Below are 7,736 nucleotides of genomic sequence, written 5' to 3'. Positions count from 1 at the left end.
TTCTGAGGAGTCATAATTTTTCATACAGTGCTCAAATCATGTCAGATCGACCCGAAATTTTGCACGAATCTTACGTTTGATGAAAAAAATTGATTCTCGGGTTCCGAAGTTTCATTGGCATGTCATTCTGAGCTGCGGAGTTTGGGCTAGCCTTGGTTTCTGGCGACCGAGGTGCGCCTGATGGTTAAAGTGCGCATGAAGTGATTTGGGTTTCCGTGAAACCTTGTATAGTTGGTATGTACATTGTAAGGTCTTGATGTCGAAACCGGCTTTCGACCACCTCATCCGACACTTAATCGACCGAGAACATTATACGATGGAGGTCCCTTATGTCAACCACAGTCGATACGTGAGTGGTTAGTATCGACCGGGAACATTATACGTTGGAGATTTCGTAGTATCGACCGAGAACCAAGTCCGACACCATTATACGTCGACTTTCGACAACCACATCCGAGATCACTCGCGTGTCTAGACTCGATCTAGAACATTATACATCTCTAACGAGTTTTCGCCATGTCACCCGAACCCTTCTTAAGGTGTGAGCTTCGAGTCGAGTCGTGGTACATCATGGAAATTCAGGGTAGGTGTGACCACCCATGGTAGGCAAGGTAAGTTAGCTATAAAGGATTAAAAAGGGACATTTATTTCGAGTGCGATCATACCAGCACTAACGCACCGGATCCCATCAGAACTCCACAGTTAAGCGTGCTTGGGCGAGAGTAGTACTAGGATGGGTGACCCCCTGGGAAGTCCTGGTGTTGCACCCCCTTTTTTACTATGATTTTTCGTCCAGGGTTACCATCGAATCGGGCAACAACCATCGCCCGAGCACGACTCCGACCATCAGGGCAACGAAATAAGGTTCACTTTTCACCAAGACATGACGATCAACCATAAGCTAGGCGGGCATCGTCGCACAAACATGACTTCGATGAGCATGCCAACGCTGAAACGTCCCGTTCTTATTGATTAAAAACGTTCCATATTAATTGATTTCGTTGCGAGGTTTTGACCTCTATATGAGACGTTTTTCAAAGATTGTATTCATTTTAAAACAAACCATAACCTTTATTTCATCAATAAAGGTTTAAAAAGCTTTACGTAGATTATCAAATAATGATAATCTAAAATATCCTGTTTACACACGACCATTACATAATGGTTTACAATACAAATATGTTACAACAAAATAAGTTTCTTGAATGCAGTTTTTACACAATATCATACAAGCATGGACTCCAAATCTCGTCCTTATTTAAGTATGCGATAGCGGAAGCTCTTAATAATTACCTGAGAATAAACATGCTTAAAACGTCAACAAAAATGTTGGTGAGTTATAGGTTTAACCTATATATATCAAATCATAATAATAGACCACAAGATTTCATATTTCAATACACATCCCATACATAGAGATAAAAATCATTCATATGGTGAACACCTGGTAACCGGCATTAACAAGATGCATATATAAAAATATCCCCATCATTCCGGGACACCCTTCGGATATGATATAAATTTCGAAGTACTAAAGCATCCGGTACTTTGGATGGGGCTTGTTGGGCCCAATAGATCTATCTTTAGGATTCGCGTCAATTAGGGTGTCTGTTCCCTAATTCTTAGATTACCAGACTTAATAAAAAGGGGCATATTCGATTTCGATAATTCAACCATAGAATGTAGTTTCACGTACTTGTGTCTATTTTGTAAATCATTTATAAAACCTGCATGTATTCTCATCCCAAAAATATTAGATTTTAAAAGTGGGACTATAACTCACTTTCACAGATTTTTACTTCGTCGGGAAGTAAGACTTGGCCACTGGTTGATTCACGAACCTATAACAATATATACATATATATCAAAGTATGTTCAAAATATATTTACAACACTTTTAATATATTTTGATGTTTTAAGTTTATTAAGTCAGCTGTCCTCGTTAGTAACCTACAACTAGTTGTCCACAGTTAGATGTACAGAAATAAATCGATAAATATTATCTTGAATCAATCCACGACCCAGTGTATACGTATCTCAGTATTGATCACAACTCAAACTATATATATTTTGGAATCAACCTCAACCCTGTATAGCTAACTCCAACATTCACATATAGAGTGTCTATGGTTGTTCCGAAATATATATAGATGTGTCGACATGATAGGTCGAAACATTGTATACGTGTCTATGGTATCTCAAGATTACATAATATACAATACAAGTTGATTAAGTTATGGTTGGAATAGATTTGTTACCAATTTTCACGTAGCTAAAATGAGAAAAATTATCCAATCTTGTTTTACCCATAACTTCTTCATTTTAAATCCGTTTTGAGTGAATCAAATTGCTATGGTTTCATATTGAACTCTATTTTATGAATCTAAACAGAAAAAGTATAGGTTTATAGTCGGAAAAATAAGTTACAAGTCGTTTTTGTAAAGGTAGTCATTTCAGTCGAAAGAACGGCGTCTAGATGACCATTTTAGAAAACATACTTCCACTTTGAGTTTAACCATAATTTTTGGATATAGTTTCATGTTCATAATAAAAATCATTTTCTCAGAATAACAACTTTTAAATCAAAGTTTATCATAGTTTTTAATTAACTAACCCAAAACAGCCTGCGGTGTTACTACGACGGCGTAAATCCGGTTTTACGGTGTTTTTCGTGTTTCCAGGTTTTAAATCATTAAGTTAGCATATCATATAGATATAGAACATGTGTTTAGTTGATTTTAAAAGTCAAATTAGAAGGATTAACTTTTGTTTGCGAACAAGTTTAGAATTAACTAAACTATGTTCTAGTGATTACAAGTTTAAACCTTCGAATAAGATAGCTTTATATGTATGAATCGAATGATGTTATGAACATCATTACTACCTTAAGTTCCTTGGATAAACCTACTGGAAAAGTGAAAAATGGATCTAGCTTCAACGGATCCTTGGATGGCTCGAAGTTCTTGAAGCAGAATCATGACACGAAAACAAGTTCAAGTAAGATCATCACTTGAAATAAGATTGTTATAGTTATAGAAATTGAACCAAAGTTTGAATATGATTATTACCTTGTATTAGAATGATAACCTACTGTAAAAAAAAAAGATTTCTTGAGGTTGGATGATCACCTTACAAGATTGGAAGTGAGCTAGCAAACTTGAAAGTATTCTTGATTTTATGTAACTAGAACTTGTAGAATTTATGAAGAACACTTAGAACTTGAAAATAGAACTTGAGAGAGATCAATTAGATGAAAAAATTGAAGAATGAAAGTGTTTGTAGGTGTTTTTGGTCGTTGGTGTATGGATTAGATATAAAGGATATGTAATTTTGTTTTCATGTAAATAAGTCATGAATGATTACTCATATTTTTGTAATTTTATGAGATATTTCATGCTAGTTGCCAGATGATGGTTCCCACATGTGTTAGGTGACTCACATGGGCTGCTAAGAGCTGATCATTGGAGTGTATATACCAATAGTACATACATCTAAAAGCTGTGTATTGTACGAGTACGAATACGGGTGCATACGAGTAGAATTGTTGATGAAACTGAACGAGGATGTAATTGTAAGCATTTTTGTTAAGTAGAAGTATTTTGATAAGTGTATTGAAGTCTTTCAAAAGTGTATAAATACATATTAAAACACTACATGTATATACATTTTAACTGAGTCGTTAAGTCATCGTTAGTCGTTACATGTAAGTGTTGTTTTGAAACCTTTAGGTTAACGATCTTGTTAAATGTTGTTAACCCAATGTTTATAATATCAAATGAGATTTTAAATTATTATATTATCATGATATTATCATGTATGAATATCTCTTAATATGATATATATACATTAAATGTCTTTACAACGATAATCGTTACATATATGTCTCGTTTAAAAATCATTAAGTTAGTAGTCTTGTTTTTACATATGTAGTTCATTGTTAATATACTTAATGATATGTTTACTTATCATAGTATCATGTTAACTATATATATATCCATATATATGTCATCATATAGTTTTTACAAGTTTTAACGTTCGTGAATCACCGGTCAACTTGGGTGGTCAATTGTCTATATGAAACATATTTCAATTAATCAAGTCTTAACAAGTTTGATTGCTTAACATGTTGGAAACATTTAATCATTTAAATATCAATCTCAATTAATATATATAAACATGGAAAAGTTCGGGTCACTACAGTACCTACCCGTTAAATAAATTTCGTCCCGAAATTTTAAGCTGTTGAAGGTGTTGACGAATCTTCTGGAAATAGATGCGGGTATTTCTTCTTCATCTGATCTTCACGCTCCCAGGTGAAATCGGGTCCTCTACGAGCATTCCATCGAACCTTAACAATTGGTATCTTGTTTTGCTTAAGTCTTTTAACCTCACGATCCATTATTTCGACGGGTTCTTCGATGAATTGAAGTTTTTTGTTGATGTGGATTTCATCTAACGGAATAGTGAGATCTTCTTTAGCAAAACATTTCTTCAAATTCGAGACGTGGAAAGTGTTATGTACAGCCGCGAGTTGTTGAGGTAACTCAAGTCGGTAAGCTACTGGTCCGACACGATCAATAATCTTGAATGGTCCAATATACCTTGGATTTAATTTCCCTCGTTTACCAAATCGAACAACGCCTTTCCAAGGTGCAACTTTAAGCATGACCATCTCTCCAATTTCAAATTCTATATCTTTTCTTTTAATGTCAGCGTAGCTCTTTTATCGACTTTGGGCGGTTTTCAACCGTTGTTGAATTTGGATGATCTTCTCGGTAGTTTCTTGTATAATCTCTGGACCCGTAATCTGTCTATCCCCCACTTCACTCCAACAAATTGGAGACCTGCACTTTCTACCATAAAGTGCTTCAAACGGCGCCATCTCAATGCTTGAATGGTAGCTGTTGTTGTAGGAAAATTCTGCTAACGGTAGATGTCGATCCCAACTGTTTCCGAAATCAATAACACATGCTCGTAGCATGTCTTCAAGCATTTGTATCGTCCTTTCGCTCTGTCCATCAGTTTGTGGATGATAGGCAGTACTCATGTCTAGACGAGTTCCTAATGCTTGCTGTAATGTCTACCAGAATCTTGAAATAAATCTACCATCCCTATCAGAGATAATAGAGATTGGTATTCCATGTCTGGAGACGACTTCCTTCAAATACAGTCGTGCTAACTGTAACGACCCGGAAATTTCCGACCAAATTTAAACCCTAAACTCTATATATTTCCGACACGATAAGCAGAAACCTTAATGTTGAGTCTAGGAAGTCTGAAATCTTTATTTGGATGATTAGTTACCTTCTTGACCAAGCCTGACGATTCACGAACGTTTATGTGTATATGTGTTATATACTTATAGTTAACGATAACAAAGTATTAGATATGTAATATTAGGTTTTGATATAAGATTACTATAGATATCGACAATTGTAAAAGATAATATAATTTTATAAATATCTGAAACTATCTTTGTCAAATTATTAAACAAGCCATTTTAATAAAATAAAGATTTTTAACGTTATCTTAAAAGTTGAAATTTTTTTCTAGAAACCTTTTGACAAATTGTAAATGATAACGGTCCGTGATTTTAATAAAAATAAATATTTAAATAAAGCGTGTTTATTAACTATATATTTATGTATTTTATAAAATGATTAAATATAGTCTTTAACTAAATATAAAATGTTTTGTATTTAAAAAACACTTAGTTAAACAACGAACACATTTTTCCGATATAATAGAATTTGATTATAAAATATTTTTATAGATTTTCAATGATATAAAAATAAAAATAAAGATAAAATAAAGATTTTTAATGAGCACCAAAAGACTACAACATTTTATCACAAGATTTCAAGTTAAAACATTGGAAATCACTAAACCTGCGCACTTGCACGAGAAAAATCATAACTAATTCATTCGGACTCGGAAAAAGGTGATCCTGGTGTCCAAACGACCGTAACTCAAAAATCTACAACTTTTGTGAAGACACCTTACACGAATCGTGTACTTATCTACACGAAACGTGTAATGTTGGGAGTAGGTGGATCATTTTGCCTATAAAAAATCGGACGTTTATCTAATTTTTGACTAAAACTTATTTTTTTTTTTCTTTCTGTTTCTCTCCTATAATAATACTCCGTAGTACTTATCAATTTTATTTATATTATTAATATTAATATTAAAATTCTTATAATTATTATTTTTACTAATATCAAAGATTAAGATTAATATAGTTATTAATCTTAAGATTAGAAGTACCATTAGTATGACGGGGTTCTGCCCAAGTGTTCCAAAACTGGTTTCATGAATGGGATAAGTTTAAGGTGATTATGAGTCAAATCTATGGAAGTTATGGGTATGGATCAGGGGTTTTGCCCGTGAGCTAAACTAGTGTTTATCATCTCCGTTGTGTTTATATATCTTCCTGCAATATTGAATCTCAATATTGATACGTGAGCACTCTAAACTTAACTTTTATTTATTTTTAGTGTATCCCTGACAAGTGCTCGAGAATTTAGAATTGTGCATGTTCGTGTATTTATTTTGTCAAAATATAATTTAGGATAGAATCTGAATTAATTACTCTTGTGGTTAAGTAAAGATATATGAATTATATGTTTTTGAAAAGGTGGCGAAAAACTATAAACTATTCATTTAGATGTCGAATGGATTCGACGGACGGATTTGAAATTATAGCCAATTGAACTTCTATACAAATTATTAAAAATGAATATTTTTATGTTGTTGTTAAAATTATCGTTATTACTATAATTACTATCATTAAAAATTATTATGATTTTTATTATTATTAATAACTAATATTTTTATCAATAACTGTAAAATTATTATTTTTGAAATTATTAATATTGTTATTATTATTATGATTATTATTATGAGTATTTATGTTAGTAACTAAAAATGATTAATATTTTTATTCAAAACTATCCAATTTATTATTTTTGTTACAATTAAAATTATTATTTAGTTTAAAACTATAAAAATAATATTTTGATCATTTAAGATTATAAAGTTTCCATTTTTATTAACATTATTAACATTAAATTTATTATTTAAAAATATATTTAAAAATAAAAATTATGTTTATATCCTTTTTATTATAATTTGACATATAACGTAGTATAAATGAATTATAAATATTGTAAATATAAAAATTGACAATATTTACTTATGTATAAATTTTTGTAAGTCATTTTGAGTCAAATAAAATTTTATTAACTTTTGCAAATAAGTCTCGAGCATCAGGAGTGGGATACACAATGATTCGATCTTAATTGTTAAATAGGTATTAATCTATATGTAAATATATATAATTAATTAGGTTCGTGAATCGAAGGCCAACCTTATAAGTTACCAATGGTGTTATATGTATTTTTGCTACAAAATACATTAGGTGAGTATATAGTCCCACTTTTAAACTCTAAATATTTCGGGATGAGAATACATGTATTTTATGTTTTACGTTATGGACACAAGTAACTGAAAAATATATTCTGAAATGTCCCGTTCTTATTGATTAAAAACGTTCCATATTAATTGATTTCGTTGCGAGGTTTTGACCTCTATATGAGACGTTTTTCAAAGACTGCATTCATTTTTAAACAAACCATAACCTTTATTTCATCAATAAAGGTTTAAAAAGCTTTACGTAGATTATCAAATAATGATAATCTAAAATATCCTGTTTACACACGACCATTACATAATGG

At 31.8% G+C, this 7,736-nt stretch overlaps 1 non-coding gene across 1 annotated transcript; it reads left to right on the top strand.

The window, feature by feature from the left end:
• The first annotated feature begins 651 nt into the window (after positions 1-651).
• Positions 652-770, top strand: LOC139878061 (5S ribosomal RNA). The gene has a single exon (XR_011768953.1). It is a non-coding gene; the product is annotated as a 5S ribosomal RNA (ribosomal RNA).
• The last annotated feature ends 6,966 nt before the right edge of the window (positions 771-7,736 follow it).

Source organism: Rutidosis leptorrhynchoides, chromosome 11, assembly GCF_046630445.1.
Source record: "Rutidosis leptorrhynchoides isolate AG116_Rl617_1_P2 chromosome 11, CSIRO_AGI_Rlap_v1, whole genome shotgun sequence".
Lineage (NCBI taxonomy): Eukaryota > Viridiplantae > Streptophyta > Magnoliopsida > Asterales > Asteraceae > Rutidosis > Rutidosis leptorrhynchoides.
Note: the sequence above shows the minus strand (reverse complement) of the source record. Positions and strands in the feature narration are given on the sequence as shown.